At 39.7% G+C, this 27620-nt stretch overlaps 1 long non-coding RNA gene across 1 annotated transcript; it reads left to right on the top strand.

Annotated features, from left to right (window-relative positions):
* The first annotated feature begins 201 nt into the window (after positions 1-201).
* Positions 202-7354, top strand: LOC125613930. The gene is made up of 2 exons (XR_007344526.1): positions 202-255; positions 6002-7354. It is a non-coding gene; the product is annotated as an uncharacterized LOC125613930 (long non-coding RNA).
* The last annotated feature ends 20266 nt before the right edge of the window (positions 7355-27620 follow it).

The following is a 27620-nucleotide window of genomic DNA, read 5'->3' as shown; positions in this document are numbered from 1 at the left end:
GGAGATTTCTGATAAAAGTGACAGGGTGGGGATGGGGGCGAAGATGGGAGAGGAGGTCACTGGGAGGAATAATTAAGCAAAGGAGATGGCAGGTCATAAGAGTAGTTTGCTTGGCACGTGGCTTGGGCTACCCTGTAGAGGATACTTTTTAAGATATCTGCTCAGCTCACAATGACTCTTAACTGTATTCTCCTTTTATTGAATAACAGAGTGGCTCTTGGAAGCCTCTTGGACTGGTCCCCCTTCCTGACACAGGTGAGTGAGACCATCCAAGACCATTCAGAACTCCATCTCTTGAAGATAGAACTTGATCCAAGAGTTATATGGATCTCTGGGTTGATTGGACCCAGAATATGTGAACAGAGAAACTGTGGGTAACCTTATTTTCATTCAGACAGCTAGAGGTTTGCAGAAATATGGAGGAACAAAGTCTGTGCAGGAGAAAAAGAAAAGATGAAAAACAGAGATCTCTTAGCTTTCAGCTTTGGATCCAGACCTTCCATAAGCTTGCCTAATTCCTATCCTTGGGTGCAAGGAAGAGCCATGTATGCTTAGAGGAATCCCATGTGTGCTTTTTTTACTTAAGTCAGCTTGAGTTTCTTGTGTTGTTTTAAAGCAAATAATATTAATTAAAACATTCATGGAAGAGAGCAGTAAAATGTAAGGTTGGAAAGTATGTTTGGGTCAGATATGAATAAATGGATAAATGAATCATACCTGGCAGTACAAATATTGAGTTGAAATAGCACCAAAAGGGATTTAGGTACTTATAGAAATGCCTGTTCATCAAAAAGGCTTTTAGCCCTTGAAGTACTTATCAAAAATGTAATGGAAATTCTTCCATGTGGGACTCTAAGAACAGGACAGACCTAGCTCAGTGGTGATATAAAAATAGTTATGCCTGAAGCAAGAGTGAACACCAAGGAAAAGGAGGGCTGGCTGGACTCTAAAACCTCTTGAGGTTACATTTCGGATTCATGATAGAGTGTTCAAAAAGCAGCAGAGATTTTGAAGTCAGATAGGCATGGGCTTGGATGTTTGTTTTAGTTTTAAATTCCTCAGGTTTAAAATGGGGTTAAAAATATGGCTTTTGTGGCTATTAAATAGTATAACATAGCAAAAGCAATTATCACAAGATCAAGCATGTAACTAGACATTAAAAAAAATGTTACCACTTAACCTTTTTTTTGGTACAATGTTTGAAAACTATAATAATGCAATTGCTTCTGAAAAAAATAAAAACCTCCGTCTAACTCAAATCTATTTCTTTCTCTCTTCTTCCTTCTTACAGCTATTTATTTAGACTTAATACACATTTGTTTCAGCTAAAAATTAAATACAACCCCATAATGTAATATACTTAAGTAGAACTTTTTAAAATATAATGTTATCTCTACCCTTAGATTGTAAAAACTGGTTGTACTTCATAAGACATTTTATGTGTATGCGAGACCCTTCATTTAATCATTTGTACATTTACTCTGATGTCAAATGCCTATTAAGAGTTAGCATTCTCCTGACTGAGCTTCTCTGGGTTTTGTTGCTGGGTGGAAGAGATGGCAAGATGTAGACTTCTCTCTCACATATATAAGATTCCTCAATATAAGGAATCCCTTCTTCACTTGTTCCTTCGAAACACAAGAAACACCTTCATCATATTAAATACTGATCTGAAGAGTTCCAGAAAGGATGAGGGTTCTCAGTGGAATTACAACTGGTCACAGACTTTAGTGGGGTGGACAGTCACAGCCCCAGAGGGCTACAGTGTACTAAAAATCATCAGAAGAGGGGCCACTCTGATATTAATAAAAGAAAAAAGCCAAAGAAGGGAGAGATTTAAGAATAAGTAGTTGAGAAGAGACTACACCAAAGCCCTTGCTAATTATTAGTAGAACTGAGATGAATTATAGCATTACTAAATTTTATTTCAGATTATTAGAATTTAGAGCTGAGAAAATACAACAAAGAGAGGTAAAGTGATTCAAGGTAATCTGGCTATTTAATTTAGAACTCCTAGGCACAGACTGAATCTTCCCTAGCTCAGTTAAGATCCTCATTGTCTGCATCTAAGTATATTTGTTAGTTTGGAGATATTGTAAAGAAAAATTCTATATCAAGGCAGAATGAGGCAGAGCCTCTCTCCTGATCAGTCTAGGCAGTTTTACTGGCTTGGGTTTTAAGATCACAACTATTTCAATGTCTTATCTTGGGAAATACTTCTGGTAGCTTTTTTTTTTTTTCCAGCAAAGCATGCCACCAAATCACTTTTGTCAGTTCTGTTCCTGATCAGAATATCTGGAAACTACACTGACTCCACATTATTTGTGTGGCCAAGAGACCCTGGAGGCGCCATCTTTAAAGTATTTTATCCAGTGAATGGACAGTTCTGTGTGCCTTAGCAAATCCTCCCTCCATGGAGGAGGGCCCAACAGTTTACTCTGAGACTGTTACAGTTCCCCTGTACACTCAATTCTCCAATCTGACATATCCCAGGTAATCTAATTAGCTCTTCCTCTGGCTCTACTCAAGTCTTTATTCTTTCCACAGGACCAGAGGAGGAGAAAGTATTTGCAGATGTTCTAGTAGAAAAGGTGTGCTGTAGCATGCTATATAATTTCATAGAACTGAGGCTTTGTCTTAGGTCAGCATTGTGGCTGTATGTTAACATTTTAGTAATTTGGATAAGCTATGACTTCTGCTCTCAAGGTGAAATGTATCATCAGTGAAATGGGAAATGTCAAAATGCTACAGAGGTGAGGTGAGGTGACAAAGATGTAGAGATCATATCAGGTTAGGTGATTTTAAGTGACTTTGGACAAACTGTAGCACTGAGATGGCCTTCAAATGATGGATAGGATTTTGTTTTGTTTTGTTTTTTGAACTGGGTATTGAACCTAGGTTTGCTTTACCACTGAGCTACATACCTAGTCCTTTTTATTTTTGTAGCGCTGGGGATTAAACCTAGGGCCTTGTACATGCAAGCAAGCACTCTACCAACTGAGCTATATCCCCATCCCCTGGATGGATAGGATTTTATAAGCCCAATAAATGGAAATGTGGGAAAAGGATGTTCAGACAGAGGGAAGAACAGGAGCAAGGATCAGCAGCAGTGGGGTATGAGCCTTGATCAGGAGACATCGAATGGCTTAGCTGGGAAACTAAGGAAAGGGAATGGGAGGGAAGAAGAGCTGGTTAGAATCAGATGGAAGAAGTTTCTCCTGGAGGGTTTTTTATTAGAATAAATTTTGAGAAAGATGACTCAAATATCTTAAATGACTCTGAGGATAAGGGTGATAAGGCCTAGTGTGTTCACTCAGGTGCCTGGGAGGAAGCCACAAAGGAGGATGGGAGCTGGAGCTGTGGAGAGGCCACTTGCTCACACTTAGGGAGTGCTGGAGCTAGAGTGTAAGTGTCCAGCTCCTATTTGTTTGTAAATTTTCAAATTTACTTTGTTCTGCCATAGATTATTTTGCTAATCCCCCCCCTACTCTCAGTTTATTTACTAAGGCTTAGTGAATATAGAATAAGATGTATTCTCAGGGAACAAAACTTGATGCTGTTAAAAACATGACACATCACTCCTGAGAGCTGCGTCCTGTGCAGTTTGAACTTCGAGAGTACTTAAATGGCCTTTTCTTGATGAAAGCCCTTAATTGAATTTGGAGTTGTGGTTGTTTTTTTTTAAAATTTATCCAAAGAAGTGGAAGATTGCAAGAATAAAGATGCCTGTGTGACAGAAAGCACTTTGTTGACTTGTTCTGACCAATGTGATCTGATTGTATATATTTATGTTGATACAGAGAAGGAAGGTACCATTTATAAATATATTTTGGGCTGTGGGGCTGGGAGATCCAGTAATCTGACAGTTCTTCAGTGTTTTTGTCCAAGGCAATCTTTGAAAGGATTTAATTTAGACTTTAGGAAAATTGAAAATGTTGATGACCAAAGAAAGGCCAGGCATAATAATCAATTCAATCCCAGATGTGAAATATGCAAACTCAAGGGAAGAATTGTTGATGCTTTTGCAAGGAGATGACCCGGAAGAACTCTGGAAGAGTTCAGACAGCTTGCACTCTGTGCTCCATCTCCTTATAAAATGGAAGTCCTTGGTGGTTTTTAACATTGTGTCCTATGCCAGTGCCTCTGTTCTAAATCACTCTGGCACATAGTAGGTGCTCAATAGATATTAGGTGGAGGAGATGAAGTGACTCCTGATTCATAAAATGGCTTTGGAAGAATTGGAATCTTCAGGTTGATCTGTAGGGAAAATAAGTGGTTTGAGAATAGGGAAGTTATGCAAGTGTGTTATGAGGGACTGGGTAAAATGTCAGACCTTGGAGGGTCAAGCAGCTGCTGGGGAACGCAGCCAGGGCAGCCATCCTGTGTTCCCAGGGGAAGAAGGAAGGTGCTGCGCACCTGTTTCAGGAATTGTTCTCTGCTTGAGGATCAGCAGCTACTTTTAGTCCATGAAAACACTCCTGGCTCTTAAGTCATGGTGTGAACTGAGGATATCCAGGAGAGGATCATCGATTCATTTTGATTAACACTTGCCTAGACTAACAGTTTCCTATTCCAAAGGGCTACTGTACATGGGTTTCTATCCTTTTTGCTGCATTTTCTGTCTATGGGCAATGGCTCATTGTCCTCGGAAAACCTACATGTCCTGTATAGAGTTTAAGAAAATGCAAACTGTGAGCATTATTTTATTGAATCTACATTATATCTTCCTCATTTTTATACATCAAGTATCAGAGAGGTTACTTGGATACAGTCACACAGCTAGAAGGTGGCGTAACTGAAATTCCAACACAGGGCTCTTGGCCTAAGCATGGTATTTTTGTCTCTTGCACCGCAGCAGACAGGCTTCATTTTACCTTCACTGCCAGGGCAGCAGGGCTGGTCCTGTTTCAGCATTTTGGCGTCAAACAGGCTGGAGATCAAATTCCAGCTCCAGTCCTTCTAGTGACTACGTGACCTCAGGCAACTTCTTGACTTTTCCAAGCCCACTTCCTCCCCTGTTGTTGAGAATCCTGATTCCTCTTCACAGGATCGTTCTCCCCCTTAAATAAAGATGAGTGCTGGCTGCATTATGTGAATAAAGAAGACTGAGTTAAGACACTATTTGCAAATTTGTGCAAGGCAGACTGTCCTCATTGCAGAAGCGATGTGCTTGCCTTGGGATTGAGAAGGAGAAACAAAGATCTGGTTTAAAGCCCCCAGTTGCTTAATGTCTCCCAGATCCCCCATTCCTTATTCTAGGAAATGCTAACAGCCCTCCTGGAGTGTAGGGGAGTTTACTGAGAACATGCATATATAAACTCTCTATGAATTCAATCTCCACACCTTCCTTAATTCTCATTATTAGAATAAGTCTCATTACTTCCAAATCAGGCCTCTCAACTTAGATTTTTTTTTTCAAATTTTACATGAAGTATCTACTTTCTCCTTTGGTGGAAGCAGAAGATTGTAAAAGAAAGAGGAATTGGAGGTAAGCACATGCTTCCCATTTACTCCTCCTGACCTCCTTCCTGCAATGTGTATTTTGAGTTTTTTTTTTCCACTGTGGGGCTATTGGCTTCATCCACATCTTCAAGCTGGATGAATCTGCTGTTGTCTCTCCTTTTGCCTGAGAAGGAAATGCTGGAGGAGTCTATTTTTAAGGGTTGCATCCTGGGAATGTGGACACAAGGCAGGGGAGAGATGGGACAGGGAGTAGGCTCCATTCCACACTATCCCCAGCCCTTAGTGCAGTACTTGGCATGGTAAGAGGTTCTTTGTAAATACTTGTCCAATGAATGATTGTGGGGAATTGGTGGCAGGGAGAAGGGCCAGATGTGGAGAGCTGATGGAAAATCAAGAAGTGTGGCCAAAAATTTCACTGCTCTCCCTGCTGCTTTCAGACAGGTTAATGCCAGACTGCTCTGGAAGCTGTAACAGATGAGGCCAGGCTCACAGGCCCATAAACAAAACTCACTGTTGTTTTCATTTCTTTATCTTGCAGACAAACACATCAGCTATTTGAAAAAGCTGCCCCACAAAACAATCGACAAACCCAGCAGATCCGGAGGCTCAGCATATACATTCTTCCCTTCTAGAACCTCCGAAGTGCTAATAACACCGTTTACATTTAAATCTGGCAGCATCCAGATGAAGAAGGCCAATGTAAATGGGTTATGTTGGACAACTCCCCTTGCACAATTCCTTCCCCCTGAGTCATGACCCTGGCAAATTACAAATGGGAAGCAATTCAATGAGAAGCTGTGACAGTCTCTTTTAAGGTTCTTCTTCCTTGCAGCAAGGGCATATGCTCAACCACATTCTCACCCCGAATCAGTTTCTAACCAATTAAGCTGTTTATAATCAATATATTTTATTTTACCTATTTGGGGATTTATAGCCTGCTGAGTTTCAAAAGGCTTTAAGGGTCCTCTAACATTTCAAAATAAAATAAGGAAGTACGGTTAAAAATAGAAACCTATGAAATGAGTAAGGGAGTAGGTGTTATGAGGCACCTGAGATGACCTAATTCTTGCAGTTAGTCAGTGAACTAAGCCCTGACTTCATTTGTGGTTAGACCAAAAGGGAGCATATATTGCTTATATAGCTCTCATTGCCAGGTCAAAGTGGAAAAAAAGAGTAGCATACACAAGTGTTTGTAGAACTAGACTATAGCTTTGAAATACAGTATTCAAATATATTTATTCTGTCAACAACGTGAAGAGAAGAGAGTACATACAACATCAACTGCCAGCAACCTCTCAGGCCTGAAGTCACACTGATCTGCACTAAATATTTGCCTTTGCATGTCCTGTTCCCTTGGGCTGGAAGGGTCTTTCCAGCAGTCCACTCACTTACATCCAGTCCCCTACTCAACCTCTCAGTGTCCATTCGATCAGGGAAGGTTTCATCTCCCACCCAGACAGGACAGGCCCCTTGTCACAGGGCTTCAGAGCCCTACCTGCCTTTCCTTTAGATTACACACTGTAGTACGCATTTACTCACTGGTGTCACTGAAGAGTCTGTCTTCCTGCATGGTGTTAGTTCATCCCTGTATCCTTTCCTCCTCCCAGTACGCCTGCACCCTGTCCAACTTCTGTAACAATAGCAACAATGATGATAAGAGAAATAGCTAAAAATTGAATTCCAGGACTTCTCTTAAAGGTTTATAGCTAAATATTCATTGGGGCCTCAAAATAACACTTTATAGGGGCTGGGGATGTGGCTCAAGCAGTATTGTGCTTACCTGGCATACGCGGGGAGCTGGGTTTGATCCTCAGCACCACATAAAAATAAAATAAAGATGTTGTGTCCACCGAAAAACTAAAAAATAAATATTAAAAAATTCTCTCTATCTCTCTCTCTCAAAAAAAAAATAATAACACTTTGTAGTGAGTGTTGTCCTTCTGTCATAGATGTGGAGCTCTGAGGTTGAGTAATTGTCCAAGGTCACAGAGCTAGTAAGTAAAGGCGGTTACATGTTAAATACAGACAGATTCAGAGTCTGAATTTCTAATGATTGTGCTCAGCAGCTCCCTCAATACATATGTGTTGAATGAATGAACGAACGAATGAATGAATGAATTCAGAAAACACTATGGCCCAGTAATTTTGCTTTCTTATCATTTGACTTAATAGAAATAAGACCTGAAGAATCAGAATGAGTCCTGCATATATCACCAAACTTCCTCTGAGCTCTCAAACTGATAATACAGTATTAGGCCAAGGCTAAGCCATAGGCAATGAAAATGACTGAAAATGATGACCAAGGTAACTGCGGGGTAGATGGGCCAGCTTGGCATACAAATCCCAAATCTGAAGTATACATAGGTATATGGGGGCTATCATCATGTTGTCAAATTTTAAGAGTTGGATTTGCATTCTCTTCTAGAGAAAAAGAAGCAGCTAGGTAAGAATTTGCTGTATTGACAGCAAACTGACTCAGTATATGAGTCATTGGAAGATTCGCAGGTAGGATTAGGGTCAATATTTTTCTCAAAAGAATTTGAACTCTTATCAAGCTCTCCCAATGCAATTGGGTGGGACCCCAGAACCGAGAGAGATGACTCTGGCATGAAAAGTCATTAAGATAGGTGCTGCTCAACGGCTTCCTCTTCAGCAGAATCTCATAAGGCCTATGACATACCTGATTTGAAGTAAGGCTGTATCTTAACAACAAGCCTGCCAGAATCTGTACTGAAAACTGCACTTAGAAGACGCCAAATGACTTGCTTATTGGATGAGGCTGCTAATGTGTATGCATTGTAATGTCAGGAGGGGTTTCTTTTCAATATATTTGATGCAGAGTTACTCTTTCTGTAATCCCAATCAGCTCACAGATCCACTTGTTTGTCATAATCACATGATAATGGCGAAGTACTTGTAATTAGTAGAAAGGGCATTCATTTGATCATTGTAAAAATGGACAGTGTATTACAGTGGAAAAAGTCTTGACTTTGGAATTATACAGTTTGCTGCTTCCTAGTTATGTAATCTCAGGTAATTCATTTGAATACTCCATCAGTTTTCTCACTCATAAAATGGGAATCTTGTTATGCAGGATTGTTGTAGAGCACAGAGATAATGTAAGTATTATTGTCTAGCACATAGGCAGTACTCATTGAATTGCTTGTGTGAATACATAATTTCTATCTTTGAAAAGCCACATCCTAACAGAGAATGGACATATACAAACAAATATTTGCAATGTAACTTGATATTGATTTTGATATCACACAAAATCAACATTGAGCAAAGGAACAGAGGTACAGAGTTGTGTGATGAACTAGCTCATTCTGCTCAAGGAGTCAGGGAGGGCACCCCAGAGGAAGCTACTTTGGAGAAGGATGAACGAGCTTTTGTTTGATGGATAGGGGAAAAGTTTCTGAGCACGGAAGCATGTAATAGCATGTATGCTACTTGTTCGGGAAAGGTGGCAATATCAGTGTAAGAGGACAAGATGTCCATGACAGGGGAGGTAAGGCTAGCTCAGTTAGTCTACTGGCTGTACGTGAGACAGATTCCTGATGAAAAGGGTCCTTTTCATTTAATTCCTGAATGTCCGTTTTTGGTGAGCAGACTCCATGATTTTCTCTGACATAAAAATGGTTTCTTCTGGTTCCCTGAGAAATCTCACTTTATTCATTCTTTAACCATGTAGTTCTGCATGTTCTTAGAACCCGACACCAGGCCAACATTTCTGAGGATTCCATACTAGCTGCTTAGACAATTTGGTGTAAATCTCTGTGTCCAGCCGCTTTCCTGTCTTTCTAGGCCTGCATTGTTCAGGCTCCCATGCCTTCGTGGGGGGCACTGGCTCCTCTCAATTGGTTCTTTGTGCTGAACAGAAGGGCAGGTGTGAGCTGTGATTGATGGATGTAAAACCTGCTTGGCTGGGTCCATTCTTTTCTGCCCAGAGGACCACTCCCTTCCTTCTACCCAGACTTCCTTGTTAAGAGTCCCTTTAAGCTGCTACCTTTGGAATTTTTTACTACAAATTTTAACTGTCAAATATGAACATATTTGAAAAAAAATGAATTTGATCAGATCCTGAGGGAAGAAACAGTGGCTGCAGATTTGAATTATTTTTTCATTTTATTTCTATATTAAGTCACACATCAAACTGTGGCATAGGTTAGTGGTTGTGAGGCAAAGGTGTGTGTAACAGCAACAAGGAGCACTTTTAAAAAACACCACTGGACCTTACCCTCTTCTCCCAACAAGGGATGCCTGCTCAGAGAGATTACAAGAGAGAAGGCCTGGGAATCTGTGTTAAAACCCCAAACCACTTTGTAGTCTATGCAACCTGTCTCACTCCATTTTCTGTAGCTGTAACAACATACTGCAGATGTGGTAATTTATAAAGAAAAGTTTATTTAACTCATGGAACTGGAAGCTGGGAATTCCAAGGGCATAGCAGCAGTGCCTGGGGAAGGTAACTTGGGGAAGGGGAAAGGGCAAAGTGAGACCAGCAAAAGAGAAAGCATGAGAGGTGGATTTGCTCCTGTAACAGCCCACTCTCATGATAACTGACACTCCCACACAAACATTATCGATCCATTCATGGGACTCAGCCCTCACCCCCTAATTACCTTCCTTTTCCCATCCTGGCAATAAAATTTCAATATTAGGGGATATTCAGACCATAACACAGCCCTGGATAAGAACTGATTGAGGGACAGAATCATATTGAATGTCCTGGTTTCTTTCTTTCTTTCTTTCTTTCTTTCTTTCTTTCTTTCTTTCTTTCTTTCTTTCTTTCTTTCTTTCTTTCTTTCTTTCTTTCTTTCTTTTTTGGGGGGTACCAGAGATTGAACTCAGAGGCACTCAATCACTGAGCCACTACCTCAGCCCTATTTTGTATTTTACCCAGAGACAGGGACTTACTGAGTTGCTTAGTGCCTCGCTGTTGCTGAGGCTGGCTTTGAACTCTCAATCCTCCTACCTCAGTCTCCCAAGCTGCTGGGATTACAGGTGGGCACCACCATGCTGGGTTGAATATCCTGGCTTCTGTCTCTACTGCCACCATGTTTTTCTATGCAGTCATTAGACAGGTCTTGCTGAGAAGGCCCTAAGCACTTGGGATACAGGGCAGTCCCAGTCACTGCCCTCATGGAGCTTATATTCTAGTTGGGGAGCCATTAAGATGAATAAGCAAAATATATTAGCTACTGATGCTTGTCAGAGAGAAAAAAATTCAGTAGATGATGCTTTTATTTCCTTATTTCCCATGCTTGATTTACCCAATGTGGCTTTCCTTCCCAGCTTTGCAGATTGCTCAGCTCTCTAGAGCTTGTCTATTCTGTGGGATTCAGTGGTAGGCATTACTCAGTCCTTAGGTTAATATTGAAATAAGTACTTGTCTAAGTCCTCTATTCGTGCTTATTTTGAAAATTCGCACGACAACTCTAAGACAGGCAGTATGATTCCAATTTAGAATAGGGGAAGCTGAGGCATGCAGAAGTGAAATAGCCTGCCAAAGGTCACACAGCTAGTAAGTCTTCCCCATATACTCCTGGCCTTTCACCACCGCTTTTCTCATTGCCACCCTATCGCTTCTTTTATGCCGTCTCTGACTGACCGTTCCTTTCTCAACCACTCCCCTGGTTCACCTTCCTCTGCTAGTTCCTCATGTGCTGGCATTCTGTGCTCACGCTCTCATTCCACACTCTCCTTGCACAATTTCTTCAATGACCATTTTTTCCTATTTCCCATACTCCCAAGTTCATGTGGGGCAGACTTCTCTTCTGACTTCAGTGATCCAATTGGTACATGCACTTGGGTGCATGGTTGGCCTTTTTGTTAAGTTGACAAGTGCCTACTATGTGCCAGGCACTACACAGTGAGTATGGATACTATTGTGACAGGGAAGACTTGTTCACTGGTACATGAATGTTGCTATCTAATAGGGAAGGCAGACTGAGTGCCCAAGTGCCTTCAAAGGAAGGCACTGTCTTCTCTCTTTACCGCAAACTTGCTCAGCTTCCTTTTTTTCTAAAGTTCAGTTAATACCACAACCTCAGAGTTGCCATTAGCTTCTTCTTCCTCAACTGCTATATCCCTATCTCCTACGTACCTCTTGACTCTATTCCCTTCTCACCATCAGCACAGCCTCAGGAAAATGTGGTCAGCTTTCTAGCTGGCTTCTCTGTCTCCAGTTCTATGTTCCTCTGATACATTTTCAACACTATTTCTCTAAAATGAAAATTTGTGCCCTTCCTCTCTATATCGCTGGTGAAACATCTATCTGACAATGCCCCAGCTCTTATGGTAATTTATCATTTGATGGGAGCCCATTCCATGTGGTTGACTCTGCTCTGACCTTGTTCTTATGTTCTCTGCTCCTGATGAGCCAAGGTCAAGCAGAAATTTTATGTGTAGGTGTTGGGAGGGAAATGGCTTCACTATTGCTTTGAGATCTGAGCTCCTTCTCATTTTCCTTCTCCTTCTTCTTTATGGAGAAATCTATCTAAAGTGAAGGCAATGCATAAAATGAAGTAGAGCCAAGGATAAAGCAAGATAGAACCTCAGAAGATTATTTGACTCCTGGATTTGGCTGCACATGAACCCAGGCTTACCCATTACAGCAACTACTTCACCAATTACAACAATCAACAATTATGGCTACAGGATATTGGACAAAATGTTTAAACATTTTGTGTACCAGCTTCCTCATCTCTAAAATAGATACATCAATACCTTCCTCATAGTGCTCTGAGTTTTAAATAAGGTAATACATACAGAGAACAGAAATTTATCTAGAAAAAAAGTACTCAGTTAAGTGTTAACTATTATTGTTACTGTTGTTATTACTTAGTTTGGTCTTGGGGTTCTTGCTTGTAACTGAAAGAATCTTGAGGAATACCAAGTCTAAACTGCTTACAAAGATGATTTCTAGCCTACTCTCCATGGCTCCCTTACATCCCCTGTGCTCTTGGAATGCTTGTATTAAATTTCTAAAGTTTCCTCAAAGTTCATGTTGCTCAGGCCTCGTTTCTATGAGTACCATGTTCTTTCTGCTCAGAATGCTCTTCTTCCCCATGCACCTGACAAGAGTCAGGAGGGAGGACTCTAAGCAGCAAGTGATTCAAGACACCAGGGATTCTGGTTCTGATTTTGCCAATCAATGATTATTTATTGTCTCTGAGCAAGTCTCAGCCTTCTGGGTCCCTTTGTTTCTACAATGATCCTCTCTTGATTCTTACATGTACTTTTCCGTGAAAAGAATTGTAGAGATTCCTTGATGGTCAAGGATTCCTTACTCAGCTCAAGTCTGAGATGAACCGAAAACAAGAGACCAGGTAACCCTCCTTGTTTCCCATGGCCAGGACTTAAACAGTTGGCTCCCTTGAGAAGTACAGTTTCTGAAGAGGCAGGGAGACCACAACACTGGATGTTAAGAAGAATGTGTGTTCCTACTCAGATCTTGAGGGAGACAAGCAAGATTTCTTCCTGACTATGCTCCCTGATTCCTACTCCTGCCTTTCTAGAAACTTGAGAGTTCTATACACTAACAGCAGACAAATTAACTTAATTAGATATTTAAAAGCAAAATTAGTTCTGCATTGTTTCTAATGCCCAGCTAGGATCCTAGAATACTTGGGAACCATAATGAAACCAAGATGTTTTTTTCTGTGTTTCAGTGGGAAGATACTGTCTCTGGGTCTACAGCCCTGGGGCTCTGTTTTCCTACTGGAGATGAACAAATGCAAATAATTTAAAGCATCACCCCAATAGTATTTTCTTCATTTAACTTTATTCTATGTAAATTTACCTCAGGCCTAGAAAGGTTTGGCTGTGGCTTAGGATAAATGGCTGTTATATTGCCCAAGTCCAGCCTGGCCATGTTCCCCAGATAATGGCNAGTATATATATATATATATATATATATATATATATATATATATATATATATTTTACAAACTAAGAGAGTTCTTTGAAAATTCAGGAAATTAAATCTATGTCCACTATATACCTTGTAAAAATTTTCTCCCAGCTATCTTGGTATTTTTACTTTCATTACCTAATCTCTTAATGATAAAGAAGTAGTCAAATATGTTGGTGTTCTTTTTATGGCTTTTGGATCTCTTATTTTATTTAGAAAAGTCTGTCTCACTTAACATTATATAAATAGTTTTCTAAATTGTCTTCAAATATGTACTGTTCAACTCTTTAATCTATTTGGAATTAATTTATGTGTATGGTTAGAGCTAAGAGTCTCTCTTTGCTTACATCTAGCTGAATAGCCAACAATGTTGGCAGCATTAATTAAATAAACATCCCTTTTCCCATTGAATTAATGTCATATATTGCTTCTACATATCCTTGGATTTTTTTTCTGAACTCTTTGCTCTATTTCTGTAGCTTGAGCCAATGCCATAATACTTTTGTTATAAGGGTTCATGAATATCTGATATCTGGTAAGGCAAGGAATCTGCCCATGTGATCCTTTATCCTTTCCTGTTTTCTTATTCTTTTCCATTTTCCTTCCTTCCTTCCTTCCTTCCTTCCTTCCTTCCTTCCTTTTTTCCTTTCTTTCTTTTTAGTAGTCTTGACACTCATTCTCCCATGAGCAACTTAAACTTATTTCAAGCAGTTAGCAAAAATTAGGATTCTGATTATATTTGCATTAATTTTGGAAGAATTTCTATAATAAAGACAAATATATATTTCTGTTGAGAACTTGGTATGTCTATTCATTTGCTCAAATTTGTTCCACATCCATAAATAAGATTTCATAGTTTGTTTGTTTTTTCCCTCATCGACCCTGTGTTTCTCTTGTTAAATTGATTTGGGGTGGTTTAGTTTTCATTGATTTTGTAAACTTTATTGCTATTGTGAATGGGCTGGTTGTTAAGTTGACTTTTGACATTCATGTTACAATGTCTTGATCTCTCCTCCTGATGCTACCACAACTCCAAACCATCTCAAAGTGTCCCCACTGGTATCCAGAGACACTCTCATCTGCCTGATCTGCTCTCATGGTTACTGGAAGGCAGCTGCTTTCTTTCTTTCCAGTTCCTTGCCATCCTCTGCCAGTCGGGAGCCTCCCTGCTACTGAGGAGGGAGGCACCATGCTAAGTACAATGGCTTTGCCAGTGTAGTCTCCAGGGGCCTCCACATTGTCCATTTTCAGGGTCCCAGAATGGTACTGGGTCCTGTGACAGGAGAATGGCCTTTTCTCTAACTCCATCTCATCTGTTCCCAAATGGCTCTCCTTCTTCTCAGAATCTCCCAGGGTTATGCTTGCACAGATCCCTCAGTTTTCAGTACCTGTCTCTCACCCAAACCTTCCTTGTATCATGGGGCATGACGCCAGAACAGTGTCCTCTTTCCTTGCAGCTCAAGCCCAGAATTCTGCTTCTTTGTGTAAAAACCAAAAACAATAACAATAAAGAAGAGTTTTCTCATATTAAAGAAAGAACTGTTGCAGAGAAGATTAATCTCAACATATTACAACAACGAAAACAGCAAGAACTCTTAAAAGTAATTTCTCTCTGTTTTTATTATCTTCATCAAGGTTTTGAAATCCACAGATTAAAATTTTCCCAGCGCCCATCTCTAAGATACTGTGTGCTATTTGTCCCTCTAGCAGTCTCTGCCAGGAGGAAGTCTAGGGACCACTGAGCCTTGTCCATTGCACATGATTAAAGTGCAATTTGTTGAGGATCTCATATACATTATTTGATTCAGTTCTTAAGTAGCCCTACAGGATAAAATTTATTTCCCCCCACATACTCAGGAAGAAACTGAGAATGAGAAAGGCTAAGTTAATTGTTAGCTAACAGTGACAGTGAGGGTGATTCCCTTAACTATACTCTGTCTTCTGGGGGGAAATCCTAGTACCAACAGTGGATCTGGGTGCCAGTCCACCCACTTCCCCATGGTATTCTGACCCCTCCCCAGGGGTCCTTGTGGTAAAACCTGCTATCTTCCATTTCCCCTTTTTATCAGATGACTCAACTGGACAACTGAATCCTGAGGTCTTTGTTACATGGCATTATTATCAGGTCCTTTATTATATCATTTAATCTATTTTACAATGTAATGCATGAAAGCTCAAGAGAGTTTCATGAAAAGGGAATTTCATGAAAAACTTCATAAAAGTTTAATTTATCGAATTAAATGAAGGCTGACCATTTCATTAGTTTTAGTTTGAAATTTGACTTGTATTTAATTTGCAAATTTTTCTATTTAATATCTGATTTGTATTATAGTTAATAAATTTGTTTTGATTTCTAGTTTTATAAAAACTATGAGCTTAATTTACACCCACAGTTATTTTTGTTCATATTTAAGTTACACTACAATAAAAATAACATGTCAACATTGGGCCTCCCTGAAAATGTTTTCGTTTCTAAAGACATTACTTGGAGAAATACTGACACACGACTTCACCAAATTCTCCCCACAGCACACATTCTTCTTCAGTTTATAAACTAAGAAACAGAAATAAACTGCTCACATGAGCAGATTTGGGAAGTGACAAGGTCAGGGGAAAATCAGTTTAGGTTGAAATCTAGGCCTCTTTCCTGGAAACTTCTTAGTGATCAGACTTTATTTCATACTTTCAACAGAAAATGTTATTTATTTTTTGTTACATGTCTCATCTTAGGACAATGATGTCCAAACTTAAAGATTTCAAAATTAATTCCTTCAAGAAACCTGTTTCAGCAAGCCTGTCAAGATAGGCAGCATCTGAATTATATTTAGTATAAAGGTTAAAAATTATTTTCTTTAAAAGTCATTTGAGTCATGTTGTGACCCATGTGCTTTGTAGATGAGATTCAGGAGAACTCAGGGTAGAGAAGGCAGATGAGGGGTGGCGGGGAGGGAAGGGAGAGGTATCAGGATTAGATTATTCTCATCATGGAGGAAGAAGAAGAAGAGGAAGAGGAAGGAGGAGAATGAGAAGAAATAGGGGAAAGGGAGAGAAAGGGGAAGAGGGAGGGGGAAAGCAAAGATACGAACAGTATGAGAACTACTTTTATTAATTTAAAAAGTCTAACATGGGATGATTTAAACATCAGACTTCTTTGTTTGGACTGTAATTATATTAACTCAGTGGGGGTATCAATGGTTGCTCATGCTGAGTAGAAATTCAAATGAAAAGTTATAAATTATTTGGGTTAATAAAGCTAGGAAAATAAATGGACTACCCACTAAATTTCCTCTGTTGAATAAATAAAACACTTATTCATTCAACAAGTAATTATGGTAGGCCGTGGGCACACAAAGATGAGTAACACATAGTCCCTGTGCTCTAGGGTCAGAGTGCATGCGTGGGGGTGGAGGTTGAAGACAGGCATGCTGGCATTTATAATCCTATGGGAAAATGAAATGTTGGAATAATGTAGAATTAGAGGACTGGAAAGATTGAAGGAAAGAGGGTTCTACACTGGCCTTAGGGGCAGGCATCAGAGAGGCTTTCTTGGGGGATTAGGGAATGAACTGAACCTTATAGGTTCAGTCAGAGAGGAGGGCAAAGAATTCTGGCCAGAGGCAATTTCAGCAAAGCTAGGGAGGTGAGAAACAATGTGGTGGTTAGCAGAGAATTCCAAGCAGTTCCTTGTCACTTGGGCATAAATTGTGTTAATGGAAGAGATTTAAGAAGTCAACATGGGGCTAGATAGATATCAGAAGTTTCTTATGTAGGGTGGCCATGAAATTTATTGTTCAAACTGGACCCTTTTGAGAGTGAAAAAAGGACACCTTATGGTCGAACCACAGATATGGAGAGGTGAACCGGGGCATATGGCCACCCTATTTATAGACACCTCCCACAATTTATTCGACTTCCTCATTGGATAATGGGAAATATTGTAGGGTTTTCAGAAAAGCAACATGATGAGATTTGAATTTTAAATAGATTGTTTTATGTGCAATGAATTTAAAAAAGAAGATAGAGAGAAATCTCCATCCCCTAGATGTATTCATTCAAGGTGTCTTGCAGGAGAGCTGCCACGTGTCAGCACCATTACAGGGTTAGGCATCCAATATGAGCAAAACTAAATGATTCCTGCCTTCAAGTATTTACAGTGTAGTGGAAAAGATGGTCAAGAATCAAATAACACACAAATAATCACAAAATGATAACATGGCAATATGACAAAGGGGAGGTAATTGGTGCTATAAGAACATATCACAGAAGATGGAGAAATCAGAAATAAGTGGCAGGATCTGACTGAACTGAGAGGAGGGAAGAATATTGTGAAGAGGAGCAAGAAGATACACCAAGCTCATGTGGTGAAGTGAGTGGAGGGCCTGACAACACAGAAACAAATGGAGTAGGAATGCATGCAATTGGTATGCAGCAAAATTTTATCTTCTGATAATGAAACAGTATATGCTGATGTATGTGGTCTTTCCCTAGAGACATGGCATAATTTCGGTGAGCCTCACTCAGCTTCTGACATCATCTTCAGTGAGTGGAGAAATTGACAACACAACTTCCATGCCTCCTATGAGGAATTACAGAGGAATGGTTCACAGCATCCGTTTCCTTCTAGCTTTGTCTTATATATATCCTTCCTACTGCTTATTTGCTGAACCAGTAGTAAACTGAAATTGGATCAGTCATAAAAGAAAAACATCCAAGATTGATTCGTCACCTTTTTCAGTCTTCAAACCCAGGCCTGCCTTTATTGACCAGCCTGGCACAGGAAGGAGTATAACCATTTAGAGGAACCAGAAGGCCAGTGTGGCTAGGATGAAGAAAGCAATGAGATATAAGAGGGAGCATGAAGCAAAACCAAGCAAGAGAGACACACAGGGCCAGATCAAAGCAGCTTTACATGCAGTGAAGAAATTGTTTATACCCTAAGTATGATGGGAAGATAAGGATGACCTTTCAGCTGTCTGGACACAAAGATTGCTCCGGAAAGAAGAGATAAGTGATGAGCAAGAGTGAAAGCTGAGAAACCAGTGAAGAGGTGATTGTGGTGGTCCTAACCAGAGATGATGGTAGCTCTATTGAATGTGATAGTATAGATATATTTGGCACTCAATAAGAATTCACTTGTTCCTGCATTTCTCAGTATGACTTGTAGTTAAATTGGCTCATGCAACTACTTCTAGCCAATTGGCATGAAAATGGAATTGATGTGTATCACTTCTAGTCAGAAATAACAGATGAGCTTTCTCTCTCTCTCTCTCTCTCTCTCTCTCTCTCTCCCTCCCTCCCTGCCTCCCTCCCTTGCTGTAGTGACCTTGGATAGCCTGAGCTCCAGATTGTAGAGCTCAAAGATGGAGAAAGGATGTTTCACTTGTATTGAGCTCTGATGCTAGCAAGAAATAAACCTTCATTATGTTAAGACACTGAAATTCAAGGGCTTATTTGTTACCAAGGCATACATAGAGTAGCTGTTTTGATAGAGTAGCCTATTTTGATTAATGGAAGTGGTAGGTGATGAAGATAGACATGGGTGGAGTCTATTGAGAGGTATATTTGAAGCTATATTATTATGCTTTGGAGTTCAATTAGAGATGGATTTGTGAGGAAGAGAGAAGTGTCAAGGATGACTCCCAAATTTCTAATGCATGTTTAAGTGTCTGGAGTCTTTTGTGCCTCAGATGGAAGACAATCAGTTTTCTAAAGCTAGATAAGATATATTCATATCGACTCCAGAAGGAACATGGATTAGTGGGAAGGATTACAAGACCCCAAATCCAAAACACTGGAATGTGTTGAGTAAATACTTATTACTAGTAAATGACTGCTGATAATTAGATGTAACCTTAGGTAATTTGCTTCATTTGGGTCTTAGTTACTTGAATATAAAGGGATAGGGATATGCATCTGTTTCAGGGATCATTTAATCTGAAGTTTAAATTGAAGAATGTCAGATCACACACCTAGGACTACTTGTTCGGACTAGATAAATCCTGGAATATGACTGATGATGCATAACCTATTGACAAGAATTCTCAGAAGCAGTTGCCAAGGGAAATTTTGTTGAATGGTAAACCCACTATAACCACTGTAGCCATTCTATTAGTTTTTATTTTTAACCCAATATTCTTCCAAATTGGAGTACTCTATTAGTTTATCAATTGCTGTATAAACATTATCTCAAATTTAACAGCTCAAACAATTAAGATTTGTCATCTCTGTTTCTATGAAATGCGGCCTAGCTGTTTGCCTCTGGAGCAAGCTCTCTCGCGGGGTTGCAGTTAAGTGGTTGTCTGGGGCTATAGCCTCAACTGGATAAGTATCTGCTTCCAAGTTCATTCATCTGGTTGTTTGCAGACTTCAAAAGACCTGCTTCAAAGTTCACTGATGCTGATCTCTCTATAGAGCAGCCTCCCAATATGACAGTTGGTCGCCTCCAGAGTGAGCAGTCTAAGAGACGGGGAGAAGGAGCATCTATGACAGAGGTTCCCATATTTATGGAAATTGATCTTTTTTTGAAAAATTTTTTTATTGTTGGTTGTTCAAAACATTACATAGTTCTTGATATATCATATTTCACACTTTGATTCAAGTGGGTTATGAACTCCCATTTTTACCCCGTATACAGATTGCAGAATCACATCAGTTACACATCCATTGATTTACATATTGCCATACTAGTGTCTGTTGTATTCTGCTGCCTTTCCTATCCTCTACTATCCCCCCTCCCCTCCCCTCTTCTCTCTCTACCCCCTCTACTGTCATTCATTTCTCCCCCTTGTATTATTTTTCCCTTTCCCCTCACTTCCTCTTGTATGTAATTTTGTATAACCCTGAGGGTCTCCTTCCATTTCCATGCAATTTCCCTTCTCTCTCCCTTTCCCTCCCACCTCTCATCCCTGTTTAATGTTAATCTTCTTCTCATGCTCTTCGTCCCTACTCTGTTCTTAGTTACTCTCCTTATATCAAAGAAGACATTTGGCATTTGTTTTTTAGGGATTGGCTAGCTTCACTTAGCATAATCTGCTCTAATGCCATCCATTTCCCTGCAAATTCTATGATTTTGTCATTTTTTAATGCAGAGTAATACTCCATTGTGTATAAATGCCACATTTTTTTTATCCATTCGTCTATTGAAGGGCATCTAGGTTGGTTCCACAGTCTTGCTATTGTGAATTGTGCTGCTATGAACATCGATGTAGCAGTGTCCCTGTAGCATGCTCTTTTTAGGTCTTTAGGGAATAGACCAAGAAGGGGAATAGCTGGGTCAAATGGTGGCTCCATTCCCAGCTTTCCAAGAAATCTCCATACTGCTTTCCAAATTGGCTGCACCAATCTGCAGTCCCACCAGCAATGTACAAGTGTACCCTTTTCCCCACATCCTCGCCAGCACTTGTTGTTGTTTGACTTCCTAATGGCTGCCAATCTTACTGGAGTGAGATGGTATCTTAGGGTGGTTTTGATTTGCATTTCTCTGACTGCTAGAGATGGTGAGCATTTTTTCATGTACTTGTTGATTGATTGTATGTCCTCCTCTGAGAAGTGTCTGTTCAGGTCCTTGGCCCATTTGTTGATTGGGTTGTTTGTTCTCTTATTGTCTAATTTTTTGAGTTCTTTGTATACTCTGGATATTAGGGCTCTATCTGAAGTGTGAGGAGTAAAGATTTGTTCCCAGGGTGTAGGCTCCCTATTTACCTCTCTTATTGTTTCTTTTGCTGAGAAAAAACTTTTTAGTTTGAGTAAGTCCCATTTGTTGATTCTAGTTATTAACTTTTGTGCTATGGGTGTCCTATTGAGGAATTTGGAGCCCGACCCCACAGTATGTAGATCGTAGCCAACTTTTTCTTCTATCAGACGGCGTGTCTCTGATTTGATATCAAGCTCCTTGATCCATTTTGAATTAACTTTTGTGCATGGCGAGAGAAAGGGATTCAGTTTCATTTTGTTGCATATGGATTTCCAGTTTTCCCAGCACCATTTGTTGAAGATGCTATCCTTCCTCCATTGCATGCTTTTAGCCCCTTTATCAAATATAAGATAGTTGTAGTTTTGTGGATTGGTTTCTGTGTCCTCTATTCTGTACCATTGGTCCACCCGCCTGTTTTGGTACCAGTACCATGCTGTTTTTGTTACTATTGCTCTGTAGTATAGTTTGAAGTCTGGTATCGCTATACCGCCTGATTCACACTTCCTGCTTAGCATTGTTTTTGCTATTCTGGGTCTTTTATTTTTCCATATGAATTTCATGATTGCTTTCTCTATTTCTACAAGAAATGCCGTTGGGATTTTGATTGGCATTGCATTAAACCTATAGAGAACTTTTGGTAATATCGCCATTTTGATGATGTTAGTTCTGCCTATCCATGAACAGGGTATATTTTTCCATCTTCTAAGATCTTCTTCTATTTCTCTCTTTAGGGTTCTGTAGTTTTCATTGTATAAGTCTTTCACCTCTTTTGTTAGGTTGATTCCCAAGTATTTTATTTTTTTTGAAGATATTGTGAATGGAGTGGTTGTCCTCATTTCCATTTCAGAGGATTTGTCGCTGATATACAGGAATGCCTTTGATTTATGCGTGTTGATTTTATATCCTGCCACTTTGCTGAATTCATTTATTAGCTCTAATAGTTTCTTTGTAGAGCCTTTTGGGTCTGCTAGGTATAGAATCATATCATCTGCAAATAGTGATAATTTAAGTTCTTCTTTTCCTATTTTGATGCCTTTAATTTCTTTCGTCTGTCTAATTGCTCTGGCCAGTGTTTCGAGAACTATGTTGAACAGAAGTGGAGAGAGAGGGCATCCCTGTCTTGTTCCAGATTTTAGAGGGAATGCCTTCAGTTTTTCTCCATTCAGAATGATGCTAGCCTGAGGCTTAGCATAGATTGCTTTTACAATATTGAGGTATGTTCCTGTTATCCCTAGTTTTTCTAGAGTTTTGAACATAAAGGGATGCTGTACTTTGTCGAATGCTTTGAAGTCACCATTTTGCTGTGCTCTCATTACTTCTGCTGTGTTCCTTTCATGGGAAAAGTCAGTAATTCCAAGAACAGGGGATCAGACAAAGGGCTGAAGTTAGAGGAGGAGCTCTTTGGAGACCATCTTAGCAGATGCATACCACTCCAGTGACTTGGTTTATATATAGGAAAGGATTTAGGAACCGTTTTTGCCAAAGAGAAGTGCTGGAGTTTCAAAGGAAACCACCTATGAGTCACTCATATCATGGCATTTGCTGCTCTGGGGTAGGTCATATAACTTCTTGGCCTATTGACATTTTGATTAATTTGTCTTCTGCTAAATTCTCCAGAAACTGGACGGCTACAATTTCCATACCAAAACCTAGGGGCACACAGACCACAATTTGCCATATTCCTGGAATATTGAAGATACCACATCTGTGGTACCTCGAGTCTTGTCAAGGAGGTTGGCACGAGGCAGTCCTGTGGGATGCCAGACATTGTTCCTGGCACAGAGAATGGTGTGGTCAGAAGTTTTCCCTGGTAATGAACAAATCCTGGGCTGACACTGACATGAAGAGTCTCTATTGTTTTCTTTCTTGTGTCTTCTCCTCTTTCCTGTCCTCTCCTCCCTGCCTTCTTCCTTTCAGAATTTGCTATAGTCCATCTTTGGACACTTTTTGCGATGTAATGTAGCAGTGGACATAAATATTTGGATTCTAGAAAGTAGCCTAGGATGAGTCCCAGGTCTGCCTCTTGGTTGTGTCACCTTAGCTTGAGCTTTCTGCAGCACAGCTTCCTAATTCATATAAAGAGGAAACCAACAGCACTCACCACTGAAGGTCATTATGCAGAGAAAGTTAATGCATTAAAATTGTTTAGAGAACTCAGTACCCAAAAGCACTAAACATTTTCAGTACTGTTATGTTTCTAAGTCTTCACATCACATGTCACATAATTTTTATTTTTCTATTTTGAGACAGGGTCTTACAAAGTCGCTTAGGGCCTCACTAAGTTGCTTAGGCTGGCCTTGAATTTACAATCCTCCTGCCTCAGCTTTCTGAGTCACTGGTATTACAGCTGTGTATCACCTCCCCCAGCTCTAAGACCTATTTTTATTTTATTTTAAATATTTGCTTTAGTTGTAGTTGGACACAATACCTTTATTTTATTTTTATATGGAGGATCGAAACCAACACCCCACATGTGATAGGCAAGCGCTCTACCGCTAAGCCACAACCCCAGCCCCCTCTAAGACCCATTTTTAATATCACTATTTCTAAAAGTATTTTCCCAAGCCCCAACACATGTGACCACTAACTCCTCCCTTTCTATCAACAGCCTAATTGCATTTCCTTTGAGGCATTTGACACATTAGATTCAAGTTTTAGAGCCAGTGTAAAGCAGTTTTGTTTTTAGTTCAGCCAAAGCCCCCTATACCCCTTTTTTTTTTTTTTAAAAAAAAAATCACTCTCTGTATCCTGTTTAGAAAAAGAAGCTCTCACCCTAAAGCCTCTTCTACTAGTGAGTTGGTCATTTATCATTCACCTTAAACTAAATGAAAACCTCCTAAACCTCACTTCTGCAGTGGAATGCGAGCCACTGGAGGTTGTGTGGAACCAGGGCACATTTCTTTCTCAATGCCCAGCCTCCTGAAAGTCTTGAACACATCCATTTCTAAAATTAGAGAGGACACCTAGCAGGACAGCTTGACAGTTTGCAAAGAAAGGGATGAATGCTTCCCAAGGAGGAATTTCTGGGACACCAAGCAAGAGAAAAGCAGAAAATAGGGCGAATAAAATAGTCTAAACAAATTGAGAGTTCAGCTCCCTCTAGCCTGAAGGCATCTTATGTAAAATGTTATTTATAAAAAACATGTGAAACAAACAGTAAATAAAATCAAAGACTTCTTCGACATCCTGAAGAAAAGGAGTCTCTCACCATAAGGATTTTGCAAACATGATTGTAAATATTTGTCATGATTTTTTTTTTAAGTGTAAAATTTAACCAAGACAGGTTTCTACCTAACTCTGCTCCGGTGGATACTGTGGTGTGTCACCCAGATTCTTTCCTGATGCAGGCACTACTCACTCCTTCAGCTGTAGGAGGGAGCAGGGCCACTCACTACTGACCACCACAGCTGAATGAAGAATTGCCATGAGTGGAATGGAGATGTTATAGTTTAATACCTTCTACTCGTGGGCAGCCTTCATCCCATGGCCAGATGATGTATGAACACATCAATAAATTTCCCAATGTGGCATAGATATTAAACAATAGAACCAGACTGCAAACCAAAATGAGGATTAAATGAGATCACATTTTTAAAGTTCTTACATGGTGCTTGGCACAAAGTAAATGTTTAGTAAATGGCAATGATCATTATTTATTAGGCAAGCCTAACCAGAGATTTTAGCAAGCTGGATCATTTGCCAAGAATTAGAACATTTGAACTTCAGTGTACCATCCCACATAACACACAGATCGGAACCCCAGAGGTTGTCCTGGAATGTTATGAGAAGTGAGTAGGCAATGGCTGAAGAGGGTGATTACATTATGAGTGACAACAGAGCCAGCTGTTCTTGTCACCAAGGCCTGTGCTTGCTTAGGCAATGAACAGGTTGTTGATGAAACTGCAATATCCTGAAAAACAGCTAGCCTTTAAAATACACCTGATTCAATGGAGAGGCATTCTCCCCAGGGCCAGTAAAGAGTCTTGCATTGAGTATGTGTTTCCACTAATGTTTATTAACTGCTTGCATCTGGTTGCTGGCAAAATTTACTTGCCCAGTTCAGAGGCAAATAATGAACATTTCTGTTAATTATAATAATGAATATTTTGTAAACATCAACATTGTGCTCTGTGCTTCATTTATTTCATGCAGAACTGAGGCCTATACTACAATCAAAAACTCAATTTGAACTTTTCTAATTGAATTTTTTATTTTGATACCAGGCATTGAACCTAGGGGCACTCAACCACTAAGCAATATCCCCAGCCCTTTTTTTAAAAAAAATAAAAATTTATTTAGAGATAGGGTCTCGCTGAGTTGCTCAAGTCCTTGTTAAATTGCTGACGCTGGCTTTGACCTCTTGATCCTCCTACCTCAGCCTCCCAAGCCTCTGGGATTACAGGTGTGTGCCACATTGCCCAGCTCTAGTTGAATTTTAACAAAATAAAGAGCCTATATTTGAATGTCTGCTGCTGATGTAAGAAGAACACATTTCATACTTAATTTGGTGAAACAACTAATGAATTCCCCCGGCTGAGAGTCAACCTTCTCATGGCATTGATGGATATAACCATAGACAAAAACTAACTGCCAGTCTCCAAGTGGCAGGCCAGAGCCAGGCTGCCTGACAGGTTTCTCCACATGACTAGGTTGAACCAGTTTAATTTCCTCTGATCCTGTTGATATTTTCTGTTTGGAGTTAGTCAAGGCAAATCAAGCAGCTTATTCAGGCTCTACCTTACTGCCAACCATATTCTACTGTTGTGAGGAAGAAAACAGAAGCAGTTATGTTCCAAGAGCCTAAGTTGTAAGTTGTCAGGAAAACAATTAGAAACTAGCCAGTATAAATTCTTATAGAACATATGCATGATAACCAGTATTATCATGCATAGGTTCTATAAGAATTTATAGGAAGTCAGATGTGGTGATGCCCATCACAGTGACTCAGGAGGGAGGCTGATACAGGAAGATCATAAGTTTGAGGACAACCTCAGCAATTTAGCAAGACCCAGAGCCACTTAATGAGATCCTGTTTTTAAAATAGGACGAGCAAATAATATGGAACAGAGGCAAATGAAGGAAGGTTTCACTACACACAGGATTCATTCATTCAACAAAGTTTTATTAATCACCTCTTTTCTAGGACCTGTGTTCATTAACAAAAATTCTAAGAGTGACTACTGTTTGCTTATGACAGGTGCATAGATTAAAAGGCAATTGCAATTATAGTCATGAGGTTAAGTGGTGAACTAGAGGCATGAACAAGATTCCCAGGATGTACAGAAGCAGCACTCCACTGTGCCATGGGGGGCCGGGGATTCTACATAAAGACGAAGATTTACCTTCAGCTTGCTTGAAGAATGAGTAATAATTTATCAGGAAAACAGAAGAGAAAGGGCATTTCAAGGGGATCAAATAGCATGCACCATGTAATGCAAGTCTTTTTTTTTTTTAAGAGACTATTTGGGGAACTACAAGTAATCTTATGCTGTTGTGGTGTCTGTTACGGGGCATTGAATAGAGGAGAATTTTTCTCAGTTTGGGTACTGTTGCCATTTTGGGATGAATACGTTTTCAATGGGCTTGAGGTTCTGCTGTGTACTACAGGATGTTTAGCAGTAGATGCCACTACCTGCCAATAGTACCCTTCCCTGACCCCAGTTGTAATAACTCAAAGTATCTCCAGACATCTTCCGGAGGGAAAAAAATCACTCTCAGTTGAGTACCACTGGAACAGAGAAAGATGAGATAGAAAGGGTAGATGGCATATGAGGGAATGTGTGATCATGCTCGTGTTTAGACCTTTATTCATTTGTCCCATCATTCGTTCATTATTTCAACAAACATTAGTGCTAAATATGTGCTGACCACTCTTCTAGATGCCTAGGATACAGCCGTGGACAAAACAGAAGTCTCTGGCTTCGTGTAGCTTACATTCTAGTGAGTGAGGATAAAGAATAACTTCTATAAATTAGTAGTAATTTTGAAAGTGATACTTCTAGGAGGAAAAGGAAGAATAAAAAAGAGGGATTTTAGTATGTGGGTAGATAGCAATTTTTAATAAGGTATTAAGAGCGACAGTATTTTTTTATAAATGGAAAAGAAATTTCTACTATAGTCTATAGGTATGGACATTATAGATCCATAGATCTTGTTTAGATGTGGAAAGGCCTGTGAATATGAGAATCTATTGAAGAAAGGAGGGAAAAAGAGAAGAAGGGAAATGATGAAGGAGCAGAAGGAATTAATTCTCTGGGGGAGTTGGAGCTAGAATAAAATCATGGATCATAGGGTCATAGAATTGTTTTCTTTCCACCTTGCTTATCTCTGATAGATTATTTGCACGTGCAAATTTACTGAAGGAGCCAAGGAGAGCTATTCAGACAGTAGTTGAAATAAGCCTGGAGTAGGTTGATGTTTTTATTTTTAATTCCTGATCTATCGTGTATCTTTTTGTTGATTCTAACATTACAATGTACTGTTAAATATTTATGCTATGATTCCCACACCCTTACTTATTACATTTATGGAGGGGCCGCAGGATTG

This window comes from Marmota marmota, unplaced genomic scaffold (genome assembly GCF_001458135.2).
Source record: "Marmota marmota marmota unplaced genomic scaffold, marMar, whole genome shotgun sequence".
Taxonomy (NCBI): domain Eukaryota; kingdom Metazoa; phylum Chordata; class Mammalia; order Rodentia; family Sciuridae; genus Marmota; species Marmota marmota.
Note: the sequence above shows the minus strand (reverse complement) of the source record. Positions and strands in the feature narration are given on the sequence as shown.